Raw genomic sequence first — 15,252 nt, 5'->3', positions numbered from 1 at the left:
TTGCTTTGTCTGCAGTCACGTCTACTTCCATTCCTCGTATTGCTTATTTTGGCCTTTTATTCTGCTGATCAGTTTTACTAGACATTTGTCTATTGCATTAACCTTTTCAAAGTGCCAACTTTTGGTGCTATTTCTCTACTGAATATTTATTTAATTGATTTCCCTTTATTATCTCCTTACATTTACTTTATTTGGGTCTATTCAATGATTCACTTTCTAACTTTTTAAGCTGTATGCTTAACTCATTAATATTTAGAGTTTCTTCTTTTAAATAAAAGAGTGTAAGGCTAAAATAGTCCCCGTAAGTGTTAGTTTATTTGCATCTCACAAGTTTTAATGTCGTATTGTCATTATCATTAAATATTTCTAAATTTCCATTTCAATTTCTTCTTTGTCTTATGAATAATTTAAAAGTGAGTCTTTTATTTTCCAGTAGATAGAGGCCTTTTACTTTCCTTTCTCTTACTGATCTCTAACTTAATTGCATCATAGTCACACCATATAATCTGTAGGATACAAATGATTTGAAATCGTTGAGACTTGTCTTACATTTTCCAATATGGCCAATTTTGGTAAATGTCTTGTGTGTGTCTCTGAGATCAATGTGATCCCTAATTGTTGGGTGCAGAATTCTATATATGTCCATTCAATCATGCTGATGATGTGGCTCAAAACTTCTACAGCTCTGATAATGTTTCCTGTTTGACATAACCGTAATTGAGAAGGTGTTGAAATATCACACTAGGATGACACACTGTTCATTTTCTCCCTATATATCTGTCCATATTTAATTCAGGTATTTAGTAACTGTTGACAGACTTCACAGAGGCTTAAAATTGTTAAATTCTGTTATCAAATTATTTTTAGAAATCAATTTTAGTGACTCTATGATTAAAATTCTTTGTGCCTTAAAGTTTATTTTAACTGATATTAATGCAGCGATCTCAGTTTTCTTTTGATTAGCATTTGCCAAATGTACTTTTCTTTCCTTTTTTTTTTTTTTTACTTTAATGCTCTTTGTGCCTGTAAGTTCAAATGTATCTCTAACGTATAGCATACAATTGGATTTTTTTTAAAAATCTAATCTGGCGATCTTTAATTTTCACTGCTGAGTTTAGTCCATTTATTTTAACTCTATTTAAATAATTGGACTCACTTCTCTGTCGTCTTAAAATTGAAAATCCTTTTAAATAAGGAGCCTTGTGATTTCATTTTGCACTGAGCCTCACAAATTTTGTCGCTGTCCCTGCAGGAGGAGAGCAGACCGGCTGTGCAGGCGAGGCCAGCACCAAGCCTGGGAGGTGGATATTAGCTGGCTGAGTTGGAAAGGGTTCCGAGTTCCTGGGCATTTTCTTTCCTGCTGATGATCTGATTCTCTTCCTATGCCATAGTTTCTTCAAGAACTGAATTTACAGAACATTCATTATAGGCTAGGTGTTGTGCAAACCGGCATTTAATTCTCACAGTAACACTATGGGCAGAATTATTAGCCTCCATATAAATGGGGGATAATAATTTCCTGGGCTTATAAAGCTTTATAGCCAAGGAAATGGAGGCTCAGAAGTTATGTAACTTGCAGAAATTTAACCCCTGCCAATGGCAGGACCCAGATCCAACCTCAGGCATGTGTCACAGTGCCCTGTGGTGCCTGGTCAGGACATTCTCCAACCCCTTCTAACTGACAGTTTGTTTTCTGACCTGGGTTTAGCAAAATGCTTATTCCAGAATTGTTTTCCTGATGATCCCAATCTCCCTTTATCTTTCCGTGTGCTGTGTTTGTTTCTCCGGAAGTCCTATCCTCTGTTCTTGTTTTCAGGTGTGATACCGTCCAATGCCAATGGCCACTGTGTTCAGGTAGAAAGGCATGACTCCCTGCACCATTAGGATTTCTGGAGCTGCATCGGCCTGTTGCACCTGGCTGCCTGCCTCCATCTGCAGGGTCATAGCTTGGCACTGGTACTTACTGAACCACCCAACTGTTTACTGGAGGTTCCCTTGCTCCTCTCTGGGACGGCCCAAGTTTCTTGCTCTACCCCAATTTCCTTGCTCAATTCAACAGCGTTTGACTGGATGCACCACTAGAACAAGATTAATGCGTTTTGTTTTTGTTTCCCAAATTCTAGCCCACATTGAAGGACCTGCTGCTTTGAAGGATGTTGGTTTAACTTCCACATTGTTCTTGTTATCGGCCTCCTCCCTCTGTTTTACTTTTACAGTTAAACTCCTTTTCTACTTTTCGCCTGGATACATAGCGTGTCCATCGTTTTGGCCTATTCAAACCCTGGGGTCATGAAATCTTTTGGACATTCCACTAGAAAATATGATCTCCCCCTTCCCAGTCCCCCTTATCTCATTCCACTCTGCTGTCTCAATCTGGAGTCAGCTCAGCCTCCACCCAGGAACAAAACCCTGAAGAAGACACACAGAGGGCATGTGCACACATCTACACAACGCACACGGTTCATTTCCTCCTCCAACCCAATCCCTGCACTGCTGGTCCACAGTCGTTCCCTCACTGACCCCTCAGCCAAAATTCCTACTGACCTGTCCTGTAGGTGGAATTGTGTTTCGGCAGCCACCCCCTGCTGTCAAACCACCATAGCCCTGCTCCTGAACGGCCCTGCATAAACCACGTGGTTATTTCACTTCTGATGTCCTTCTGTGATGGTGACTGTGTTATTACATGATAAACTCCAGAAAGGTAGAAACTATGATTTCCAATTCTTTAGAATAACTGTAGAAACTGGTGTATCACTTGTGCTTAGTAAATGCTTACGTGGGTGAATCTTAACTACTCAAAGTCCCAAGTTAGAAAATCTTACAAAGCCTGATGCTGTCCCAGCTGCAAAAAAAAAAAAAAAAAAAAAAAAAAAAAAAAAAAAAAAAAAAGCTGTGAGTTCTGCTCAGTTACAAATTACGTTTCAAACCAGCTCTGCATGTTATTAAAACATCGAAAATGCTGTTTTAGTCAGTTGTATTCTATGCATTTGTATATCAAGGCTCTTGGAGTGTGTTTCATGAACTATTGTTTTTACACCTATGTGCTTGACTCTTTGTTAATATTTTATTCAACCTATTATAAAAGTAAAACTAAATAGTTGTTATGACCATGTTCTAATGTATCCTTCTCTTGAATAAATACTTTCCATATTGCATAGACTACAGTTGTAATGTAAAATGTTATTACCTTTTTTAAACATGCGCTAAGCAATTTGGTGTTTGGAATCTCTTGAATTTCCCTTTTCAGTAAAATTCTCCTGGTAATACATTTGGAACAGGAATTTCATTATTATTTATTTACTTATTCATTTATTTAGAGACAGAGTCTCACTGTGTTCAGCCTCCCAAGTAGTAGCTGGGATTACACGTGTGCGTTACCACGCCTGGCTAATGTTTATATTTTTAGTAGAGACAGGGTTTCGCCATGTTGGCCAGGCTGGTCTTGAACTCCTGACCTCAGGTGATCCACCAGCCTCGGTCTCTCAAAGTCCTGGGATTACAGATGTGAGCCACTGCACCCAGCATAGAATTTTATTATTTTTATACTTTTCTTCTCCTTATTTTGTTTCTGAATTCCCTAATTCTTTTTCCTGTTCCATGTCAGGTTTTCAACTTCTGCCAGTAAAATACAGCATGCTAATTCTTCCTAATGTGGACCATCCTGAGACTGGTAAGCTAAGTTGGTCATCCTTGTGGATCATGTCACTTTTTAGCCTTCTTTTCTTATTTGTACCTTTTAAATACTTTTTGATGGTTGTCTGCATTCCACTCATAGCCCACATTGAAAGTGAATAGGGTTTACCATAATGTATGCTAAAGGAGAAACATCTGTTCTCTTCCATTAATATGTTATATCTTTTAAGCATTAGGATTACAGATACCTTTAAAATACTGTATTATTTTTTAATATAATGGCAGGCTTAGCTGGTTCACTTGCAAAAATTAGGAATCAGGTTACTTTCTTTTTGTAGCTTCTAACACAATTTTATTTTTCATCCTTCTTGAGACTCCATTTCTAAAAAATCTAGGGACATCGCTCCACGGTAAAAAAAAATAAGATCAATTGGTGACCAAGTATAAGTTAAGTCCCTTAATGTCATTATTTTAGACTTTTTTCCTGAAAACTAAAACAACGAAAGTATAAGATACAGTTTAATTAGGGAAGAGGCAAATATAATTGTACTCAGTAGGAGGCAATGAATAATTACAATTTGAGCTTCAGCTTCATTGAATAGTCAGTACAGGCCAGAGACCAGAGGGATTGGCAAAGGTGTATAGGAGCTGTTGGGAGTAGGAGTGGGCACCAGGCTCGCATGAAGGATGTGGAATTCTGTCTCCAACGAGAAGCAGATTCAGAACAAGAAAGGTCAGCCTCCTGGGAGGAAGGAACTGGGGCTGGAAGGGGTGCTGCCTCTTTCTCTTCCCTGGCCTGTCCCCAAGGCTGCCTCTGTCCCAGCAGAGAGACTCTGAAGGCAGAGAGGGTGAGATAGCTACTGTTGGAGAGGAGTAGAGCCACATGCTAGTTAAAGCCAGTAAAGACAAATTTTACTTGGTGTTATGGCAGTAGGGAGAGAGGCTTCCGTTAAACTGAGCTCACCTCCAGATACAGCAAAGCCAGCTAAAGACTGATGGCCAAGGAGCAGAGTGAGGGGTCAGTGGGTGGAAAATTACTAAGAGGAGACCACAAACAGCAGGGATTCTTGCTAAAGGTGGACCAAGGACTTAGACATCAAGAGTGGGAGATGAGGAACTTGATCAGATATCAAGGACATGGGGATTTTCTCTGAATCGCCTTTGCGGGATTCTTGCTAAAACTGAGCCAGGCAGCCCGAGGCAGGGTCCACCAGTGGACCAGAAAACGCCCTTTCACTTGAGATTGTTTTCTAGTGGTTGCCCTTAACTCGATGCCAAAATTTAGAAAGCCTGGCTTTGCCATTCCCAAGGTTGCATTCATCCAGGTCCCCAGGAAGGCCTAGGGCAAATCCTGTCATCCAGGTACAGTCATTGCCAGGCCCCTGTTGATACTGACAAGGCCTGTAAAAGGGAGGCAGAGCCCTGAGATGGCAGGGATGGGGGCCCATGGCTTGGAGGCTGCCCTTGCAGTGGGCAGCAGGAGAGATGAGGAGGTGGTTGCCAGCTCTGGGAGGTCCAGGCTATAAGCAAAGCCTGGATTAAAGATACCTACGACCCAGAGTCCAACCTGGGAGGTGTGCGGGAATGTTGTATCTGCCAGTGGGTGGGGCTCTAGAGAGAGCCTCCAGCTTCAGAGCTTCAGCAAGGAGCCAGGAGGGCAGGCATGCCGGCCTTTAAATTTAAACCTCCAAATCTGGGACCAGAGAGTTGGGTTAGGAGACCAGACAAAATTTATGGGATGAGAACTTAAGTGACTCTCCCTGTCACTTCTGTGATAAATTTCATTTGCAGGCAATCCAACTGAAGCTCTGCAGGGCCTAAATTGATACTGAGGTTTCGGCTGCTGATGTATTTTCATCCACACCCAGGCCTGACTCAGCAAGCAGGGAGGGAGGAAGGTCAGCCTGCAGTTGCACCCAGTTGTGAGGAGCTGCAGGAGGTGGAGGGGGACCAAGGCAGGGGCTGATGATAAGGAATTTCCAAGCCGATGAGTATGACAGCTCCAAGTGTCGGGTCTGTCTCAGTCCAGTTGTTTTGGTCTTCATTGAGGGGTGAGAGACCACACTGGACTGAGATTGCTGAGCATGATGATGACTGAGAAGCCATCTGGGTCAAGCACCAGGGTCTGGTTGCTGACTCTCTGCCAGTGTTCTCCAGTTTAGACTCAAGCAATTCAGCTCGCATTTGCCTGAGTGAAGTAAACAGAATTTCTAGAAAGTTAACGGCAACAGAGCATGCATACCTAAGGGCAGTAGTTGGCCTACTTTATTCCATTTCAATGTGTATCAGCTTTTTGTTACACCGTATAAATATGGAGCTAGAAGTTTCTTGTGTTTAAATTACCCAATACCTCTTTTCTTCTTGTTTGTTCAGACACAAGGTCTTTCTTTACTGCTGTCTTTGGGTTCCGTCTCAAATCATCTCCTGTTGTAATTGCACACCTCATACAAAGGAAAGCTTCTATAGAACTGCCAGGAATTTCTGTACATCTTTTCAAGTGTAAATTTAAAAAAACTTGATTCAGGGCTATTACAGTTGCATAAGTATCCAATCTAATTCACCTTCTATAAAAGAGTCAGATAAAGTTGTTAAATGAGCTCAACAGAGCAGAATGATCCAAAATGAAAAAAAAAAAAAAAAATCAGAGTTCTTTCTGAGTGCTCAATAGAAAGGATAGCCAGACAGCTTGAAGAAAAGGGGCAAAGAGGGCTTATGTTCTTCTGCCTCATTGCAGGCTGCATCCTGTGTCTGCATCCCCATAGGACTGCAGAGAATGGGAAATAGAAAAGCACATCTCTGCACCAACATCGGGAAAATGATCATTCCTGTGAGACGGAAATCTGCACATGGCACTGTAAGCCTAACATCTGTGTCTGGAGGCTGCAATCACCTGAGTCTAGCCAGGAGAAAATGCAGAAGCTCTGCTTGGTCTTTTCTCCATTGACTGTGACAACCAAAATGAGTGACTGAGACGTAAGTTTCAATTATCAAGGTTTATGAAGACACCAGTTTTAGGGTGTGTCTGGGAAAAACAAGAGCTGCAGACACATCTGTGGCTGTTTTTCTGAAGAGGTTTTTAGGAGATTTAGTATTTATTTACATATTTCCTTCAAGGGGGGAAAGGAATGTAAGAAGAGAGGCAGGTAGGTGGTAAAGCATTCCTCTGAGGCTTAGTTACTGCCCAGTGAATCTTACATAAGGTGAATGTCTGAAGAGAAAAAGGGGATAAAGAGAGAGGTGATTATGCAGATGTCTCTGGGTAGGTGGAGGAATGACTGATCACATCCTGTCTTTTCTCTGCACCTGGAAAAATAAGCTTGTAATCAGCAGTATCAGTGTGGAATCAACAGACTTTACTCTTAGGATCTGGACTTAGATTAGAGGCCCAAGGTCACACTTGGCGTGCCCTGTTTATGGGAGGCCAGCAGAGCACTGACTTATGAATGATCGGTGGGACCGCCCTTCCAGATGCCCGAGGCCGTTTCCTTTCCGTGGGGATTTGGCTGAAGCATGATGTTCGTAACAGCCATTCATTTGGAAGAAAGGGTTGCATGACTCAGCCTCCAGGCTCAAGCTTCCCTTTTGAAGTTTGGGAGTCTTGAAGTTTTTTATTTTCCTTTACAACTGCAAAGCAACAAGGGGCCTGCACCTGGCTACCGAGATCCAGCCTTTGGGAGGTAGTGCTGCGTGGAGGACCAGCAATGTCATCTTCCTGCCTGGTGTGTTGACTTTCTCGAGGAAACGTCCATGGTGCTGAAGGCTAGGGCACCCTCCCTGAGCTCCTATAGAGACCTTCCTGGGCCCTCCCAAACTGGCCTTCACTTTTTTGCTCTCCATGCCCAGGCAGCAAAAGCAGAGCAAGTCTCTCGTGTCCCCTCATGGTTAACTTTGGACACCTTTCATTTCGCCCCACAAAGGCCCTTGCTGTGCCTTCCCTTCCTCAGTGCCTCCTACCTATGACAGTGGTAGGCATCAGTGTAAACCAGATTGTGCACCAGGCACAAATGGACACAAGTTATTTCTGGATATGGATAATGAAATACCATGGTCCTGCTCCCTGCTCAGAATGTTCAGATGAAACCAACACACACTGGACCAATGTGTCTGCAGCCCAAGTTCTGGTGAGGTTGTTCTGGGGGAGTGAAGGGACCCACAGAGGAGACTGGTGAAGGTGTTGAGATCACTGGTGCGCTCTCATGGGCAACTTTGTTGGGGCAGGGACTGGCGGCATGAGGAGGCTGGCCGGGCAGGGAGGGGACCTGCTGTGCGTGCCTCCTCCAGGAGGCTACTGACTCCACCTCCACGACTCACACATCTTGGAGACCATGAACAAGGCTACGGTGGAGCAGGTGACCACATCGGAGGCAGCACACTAGACTTTTCTGTCTCCAGTCACCTGCTGGGCCTCCTTTGCCTCTTGGCAAATTGAAGATACCAACTTAAATGTATCTCTTCAGGGAGAAGAGGGGGTAGCCTAACTCTCTCCCTCCTCCCTCGAGGACATGAGGGACTCTGAGAGTTTCCAGTCCAGCGAGGTCAGGTGTGAGGCACCAGTGTAGAAGAAAGAGCTCCCATGTCAGTTAGCACCTCGGCCTGTGGCCTTGGCATTAATTTACTTGTGCGATGCCTGACTGTCCCTTTGTGCGCTCCCCAGAAGGACCAATTATCACTTTCTCCTGGTCCTGAGAAGATCACAGCGGACTGGCGGAAATGAGGTTACGGCCTCCATCCACCAGTTAGCGCACACTTTCACAAAGTTGCACGGGCAGCACTGAGCCTTTTGAGTGCTTTAAAGCATTAAAGAAAAAACAACATATAATAAGTTGTTGATGTACAATTATTATATGTCAAGTAAAAAATAAAGAAAAAGCAGCAAGAACAACAACTAGATATTGAGACAATTTCTTGGCAATTGGGCCTATGGTAAGTAATTCTTTAAAAAGTTGTTGATTTTTCTAATATATAATCTTGATTTTCGTTAAATAATAAAATAATCTCAGTGAACTTAAATCAATTTTATTTTTTAAAAATAAATTTCTGTATTTATTTCTGATCTATGTGCATGTCCATTACTGAGTATATATAAATAATGGCCATGGATCCATGGATGTTTAATCAGGAAAGTACTAAGTGGTTAAAAATATATCCTCCTGAAATTTGGCAACATGAACAGAAAGACTTAAAAACTAACACATAGTTTGACCAAACAATTTATTTTCTCTTTAAATATGAAATAAGTTTTAAGAATTTACTCTAGAAAGTAATTAGGCATATTCCAAATTGTATACACAGAGATAACTGTTACAGTTTTTACAAAGCAAAAATTAGAAACAATATGTAGATCTAACAGGACTGATTAAATAAAGAGTGGTACATTATAAACTCATTAAAAAGTCATTGCAGGAGAAGACTTAATGATACAGTAAAATGCTTAGCATAGTTTTTTCAGTTAAAAGAGCAGGTTACATAACAGTATGTACTTTACATTCTGAAAGTTGTAGGAAAAGTGCATATGCCATCAAAGAAAAGAGAACATGTAGAATTTTTAAGTGATTATTTTGGGATGGTTTAATGATTCTTTTCATTTTTCTTTCTTGGACTTTCTAATTTTCTTCTCAAGTCTATCATATGTAAGCATTAAATTTGGTTAGCAAAGAATAATAGATTTTATACAGAAAACAAACTTCTTTATGTATAGTATTTATTTATGTTTAATAGGATATTATTGACATTAATTATACTGCATATATTTGCAGAGTACAATTTGGTATAGTCTTGACCAATATACACACCTGAGGAACCACCACCACAATCAAGATAAAAAATGCATCTATCACTGCTGAGTGTCTGCACTCCCCTCGGCAGTCTCTCCCTCCCACCTCCCCGTGCTGCCCCAGCCCCATGTCCCAGCAATCCCTGATCTGCTTCCTGCTGCTCTGTCACCGGAGTCTAGTTTGCATTGTCTACAGTTTTATGTAAATGGAAACTTACAGTATGATGCTTCTTTTGTCTGTGTTCTTTCACACAGTATAATTATTTCAAGATTATTTCAAGTTGTGGCACTCATTAATAGGTCATTCTTCTTTATGGCTCACTAGTGTTTTATTGTATGAATACACCAGTTTATTTGTTCCTTCTCCTGTTGGCGGGCATTTGAGATATTTCCAAGTTTTGTTCATTACAAATGAGGCTAGCATCAATAATAGTACATAAATCTTTATATGCTTTCAGCTCTCATGGGTAAATATCTAGGAGTGAAAGGGCTGAATCACATGGAAGTTGTACAGTCCTTTTAAGAAACTTCCGTATTTGTTTCCAAAGGGCTTGCACTATTTTATATTTCTACTGTTGCCGGTAGGCCAGTTCAGATTCTTTTTTAAAATTTAATTTAATTTTAAGTTCCAGGATACGTATACAGGATGTGCAGGTTTGTTACACAGGAAGATGTGTGCCATGGTAGTTTGCTGCACCTGTCAACCCATCACCTAGGTTTAGTTAAGCCCAGCCTGCATTAGCTATTTATCCTAATGCTCTTCCTCCCCCTGCACCCCGAACAGGCTCCAGTGTGTGTTGTTCCCCTCCCTGTGTCCATGTGTTCTCATTGTTGAACTCCCACTTACAAATGAGAACATGCAGTGTTTGGTTTTCTATTCCTGTATTAGTTTGCTGAGGGTAATGGCTTCCAGTCTCATCCATGTCCTTGCAGAGGACATGATCTCATTCCTTTTTATTGCTGCATAGTATTCCATGGTGTATATGAACCACATTTTATTTATCTGGTCTGTCATTGATGGGCATTTTGGTTGATTCCATGTCTTTGCTATTGTGAATAGTGCTGCGATGAACATACAAGTGCATGTATCTTTATAATAGAATGATTTACATTCCTTTGGGTATATACTTAGCAATGGAATTGCTGGGCCAGATGGTATTTCTGCCTCTAGGTCTCTGAGGAATCGCCACACTGTCTTCCACAATGGTTGAACTGATTCACATTCCCACCAGCAGTGTAAAAGTGTTCCTATTTCTCCACAGCACCTCCAACATCTGTTGTTTCTTGACTTTTTAATAGTAGCCATTCTGACTGGTAAGAGATAGTATCTCATTGTAGTTTTGCTTTGTATTTCTCTAAGGATCAGTGATGTTGAGCTTTTTTTCATATGTTTGTTGGCTGGATGTATGTCTTCTTTTGAGAAGTGTCTGTTCATATCTTCTGTCAACTTTTTAATGGGGTTGTTTGTTTATTTCTCATAAATTTGTTTAAGTTATTTATAGATTCTGGATATTAGACCTTTGTCAAATGGATAGATTGCAAAAATTTTCTCCCATTCTGCAGGTTGTCTGTTCACTCTAATGATAGTTTCTTTTGCTGTGCAGAAACTCTTTAGTTTAATTAGATTCTATTTGTCAATTTTGACTTTTGTTACAATTGCTTTTGGTGTTTTCATTGTGAAATCTTTGCCCGTGCCTATGTCCTGAATGGTATTTCCTAGATTTTCTTCTAGGGTTTTTATAGTTTTGGGTTTTACATTTAAGTGTTTAATCCATCTTGAGTTAATTTTTGCATAAGGTGTAAGAAACGGGTCCAGTTTCAATTTTCGGCATATGGCTAGCTAGTTTTCCCAGTGACTTTGCCACACAAAATAATAATTCCAAAATTACTTTGGAGCGAGTCCAAAGTAAGAGTAAGCAAATAAATTTATTGCAAAGCAAAAGTACACGCTGAGAGACAGAGCAGGCTGCTTAAGGTGAGAGGCAGCAGCTAGTGCCTTAAGAGGAATTCTTTTTATGGGAGCTGTTCATATATATTCAAAAAATTCCTGTGAGGTGCAAAGTGTGCAAAGCATGCAAAGGTGGACCTGAGGTTGGTGCATGTGCTCAGTAACTACAAACTCTAAGATGTATCCCACGTATAATTAGCATATAAAATCCCTACCTGTGGGTGTGCTTTTTACTGGATGAGGAAAGGTTTACTAAGATGAGGAAAGGTTACTATAAGCTAAACCTTGAGCCTAGCTGCACATGTGAGACCCAGAGAAGTCCCTGTCCCCACCCTCCCCCCAGGTAGGAATTTGTAGCAAAAAGTTCCTTGAGCTTTTTGTGCTGATTGGCTAGAGACTGGGGAAGCTAAATCAGAAATAAGGTATTTTTTTCTCTTTCTTGGGCCCTTATTGGTATCAGGAATGTGCAACTATCTGGCGGTTGACTGGTGTCCTGTCAGCTGCTTACCTGGTGTCCTTCAGGGCTGCATACCTGGCATCTCACAGGGCTGCGTACCTGGCATCTCACAGGGCTGCGTACCTGGCGTCTCACAGGGCTGCGTACCTGGTGTCCTTCAGGGCTGCGTACCTGGTGTCCTGCAGGGCTGCTTATATTGCAGAAGAGTCTGGCACTGACACACCCAAGGGTGCAAGTGCACGGAGCCTGCTGCATGTGAAAGGGGCCCAAGGGGCTTCGCGCAGGGGCCACGTCAGTATGACCTCCCAGCCTTACTCATCCTGCCCTACTCACAGCGGTGAACAAGAGTTCCAGTTGTTCTGTATCCTCACACGCACTTGGTGGGGCCTGTCTTTTTAACTTCTAGCCATTCGAATACAAGTAAAAATGGTATTTCATTGTGATTTTAATTTGCCCTGTCTTAATGACTAACGATGTTGAACATCTTTTTATGTGTTTGTTTACCTACATATATAATTTTTATGAAAGTGTCTGTTAAGTATCTTAAGAAGAAAATATCTCCCAACTTACTGTATGAGGCCAATATTGCTCTCAGATAACCAAGTAATGTTCATTCCAGGAATGCAAAGCTTGTTTATCATCAATCGTGTTAAGCAACTAGGAAACAAAGGATATGTGATAATCCCAACAGATACAGAAAACCTATTTGGCAAAATCCAACATGTATTCCTGATTTAAAAAAAAAATCTTTCAGTGAATTAGGAATAAAGGGAAGTTTCTTTACTTGATAAAATACATCTATGTATGTATGTATGTGTGTGTATGTATGTATGCATGTATCTATCTATCTATCTGCCTACAGATAACATCATGCTTAATGGAAAAAAAAAAAAAAAAGGCTGAATGTCTTCCCCCTAAACTGAGGAACAAGACTGGGGTGTCCTCTTCTGCCATTTCTATTTGACATTGTACTGAAGGTACTAAACAGCGGAGTAAGGCAAGAAAAATGAATAAAATACATTGTGATTAGAAAGGGAAGAGTACAATTTCTTTATTCATGAATGTTGAATAAAACACATTGTGATTAGAAAGGGAAGAGTACGATTCCTTTTTTCATGAATGTCATGTCTGTGTAAAAAATTAGGTGGAATGTATCAGAAATCTTTATTTATTTCATTTTGTTTATTTAATTTTCGAGACAGAATCTCACTTGTCACCCAGGCTGGAGTGCAGTGGCACAATCGCCACTTACTGCAACCTCTGCCTCCCAAGTTCAAGCGATTCTCGTGCCTCAGCCTCCCGAGTAGCTGGGATTACCGGCATGTGCCACCACACCCATCTAAGGCTAATTTTTGTATTTTTAGTAGATATGGGGTGTTGCCGTATTGGCCAGGCTGGTCTCAAACTCCTGGCCTCAAGTGATCCCCCTACCTTGGCTTCCCAAAGTTCTGGGATTATAGGCATGAGCCACCATGCCCAGCCCCAGAAAACTTTTAGAACAAATACATAAGTTTAATAAAATTTCAGAATAGAAAAACAGTATGCAAAGAAATTGATGATAAATCCTAGAATGATGTGAAATACCTTTGCATTTAAAACTTCTTTATTCATGAATGTTGAATAAACCTGGTTGACAGAAATTTTAAAAAAGACCTAAATAAATTGATAGGTGTCTAGGCTATATCCTTAGGTCAGAAATTGTTAAGAAGTCACTTCTGCCCACACTGATTTGTAGACTCAATTCCAATAAAAATCAAGGCATCTTTTTAGATTGTGTGAATTGACAGATTGATTCTACATTTCATATGGAATTTCAAAGGATCTAGAATAGCAAATACAAGGTTTTTTGTGTTTTGTTTTGTTTTTTAAATAAAGTTGGAGAATAAATGCTACCTTACTCAAAGACTCATTATAAAGATACAATAATCAAGACAGTACGATGTTGTGTAAATGTAGACAAATAGATGAATGGGACAGAATAAAGTCCACAAGCAAACCCACACATACATGGATAATGAATTCCAACAAACATGCAAAGGTGACACAGTAGAGAAATAATATTACTGCAAAAAACATTTTATGCCTTGTACCATATTAAAAAATGAATTCAATAGAACGTAACTGACCTACATTATCTTTCTCATCCATCTCATCCTTCAACCTCTGCTGCGCAACTGCCCCTGGGTCCACCTGTGGCCCCACAGTAATATTTAATGATATTCTCTTTATTGTATCTAAATGTGAAATCTAAAACAATACACTTTTAGGAAATAAGCATTTATGAGCATGAATTAGGCAAAGATCTTTTAAGACATAACTCAAGTGATAGCAAAATGACAAATTAGTAAGTTGGATGTCATAAAATCAAACAAATCTGCTTTTTGAAAGGCACTCTGAAGAGAAAGAAAAGACAAGCCACAGACTAAAAGACAATACTTGCAAATCTCATATCTGATAAAGCCCTTATGTCCAGAATACATAAAGAACCCTCAAAACTCAACAATAATAACATAATTCAAGTTTTAAAAGGACTATATTTAGTTTTTAAATTATAGTTAGCCATTTGACATTTTTAAAGATTTTTTTTCATTTTTCTTATATGTTGTCATTTACAAAATCAACTAGTGGGTCAGAAATAAGAATCTACCTATATTTTTCATGATTCCAGTAACTGGCAGCAGAACATCTACTGAAAATTCCTTCCTTTCCTTAAAATGCTCAGTGAAAACGGAATAATATGGATCAGGCATTTGAAGTCTCAGCTTCATGACTCATCACTGCTTTTCCTTAGTTTAAAAGTGTAAGGTGTCATATTAGCTGTTTTTATGCTGCTGATAAAGACATACGCAAGACTGGGTAAATTACAAAGAAAGAGGTTTAATGGACTTACAGTTCCATGTGACTGGGGAGGCCTCATAATCATGGCAGAAGGCAAGGAGGAGCAAGTCACATCTTATGTGGATGACGACAGGCAAGGAGAGAGCTTGCACAGGGGAACTCCCGTTATTAAAACCATCAGATCTCATGAGATTTATTCACTATCATGAGACCAACACTGGAAAGCCCCATAATTCAATTACCTCCCACCGGGTTCCTCCCACAACACATGGGAATTGTGAGAGTACAATTCAAGATGGAATTTGGGTGGGGACACAGCCAAACCATATCATGTGTGTTCAAACAAAATATGTTTTAATTTCCATGGACAATTTCTGTGCAGCTTCTATTTTGATCCAGGTTCTCTGTGGAATGTGAGGCCAGGGATGGAAGGATGGGCAGGATGACATGACTCACTCATGCAGTCCAGCTCATGCTAGGCCAGGAGGAGAGCGGCAGTGTCTCACATTCCATACATGCTTCCCAGTAGACCGTGGGCGTGAGACAAAGTGGCCATGCTCATACACCTTGACCCTCACGTTGCAGACTTTTGAAAACTCTTTG

The 15,252-nt window shown here is 40.6% G+C and overlaps 1 long non-coding RNA gene across 1 annotated transcript in view; it reads left to right on the top strand.

Moving 5' to 3' along the window:
- The window catches only part of LOC140711598 (uncharacterized), a 52,075-nt gene extending 45,473 nt beyond the window's left edge, over positions 1–6,602 (top strand). Inside the window, exons 2-3 of the long non-coding RNA XR_012092868.1 lie at positions 3,605–3,670; positions 6,368–6,602. This is a non-coding gene — a long non-coding RNA (uncharacterized lncRNA). The remainder of the gene's footprint in view (positions 1–3,604; positions 3,671–6,367) is intronic.
- The last annotated feature ends 8,650 nt before the right edge of the window (positions 6,603–15,252 follow it).

Source organism: Chlorocebus sabaeus, chromosome 4, assembly GCF_047675955.1.
Source record: "Chlorocebus sabaeus isolate Y175 chromosome 4, mChlSab1.0.hap1, whole genome shotgun sequence".
Lineage (NCBI taxonomy): Eukaryota > Metazoa > Chordata > Mammalia > Primates > Cercopithecidae > Chlorocebus > Chlorocebus sabaeus.
Note: the sequence above shows the minus strand (reverse complement) of the source record. Positions and strands in the feature narration are given on the sequence as shown.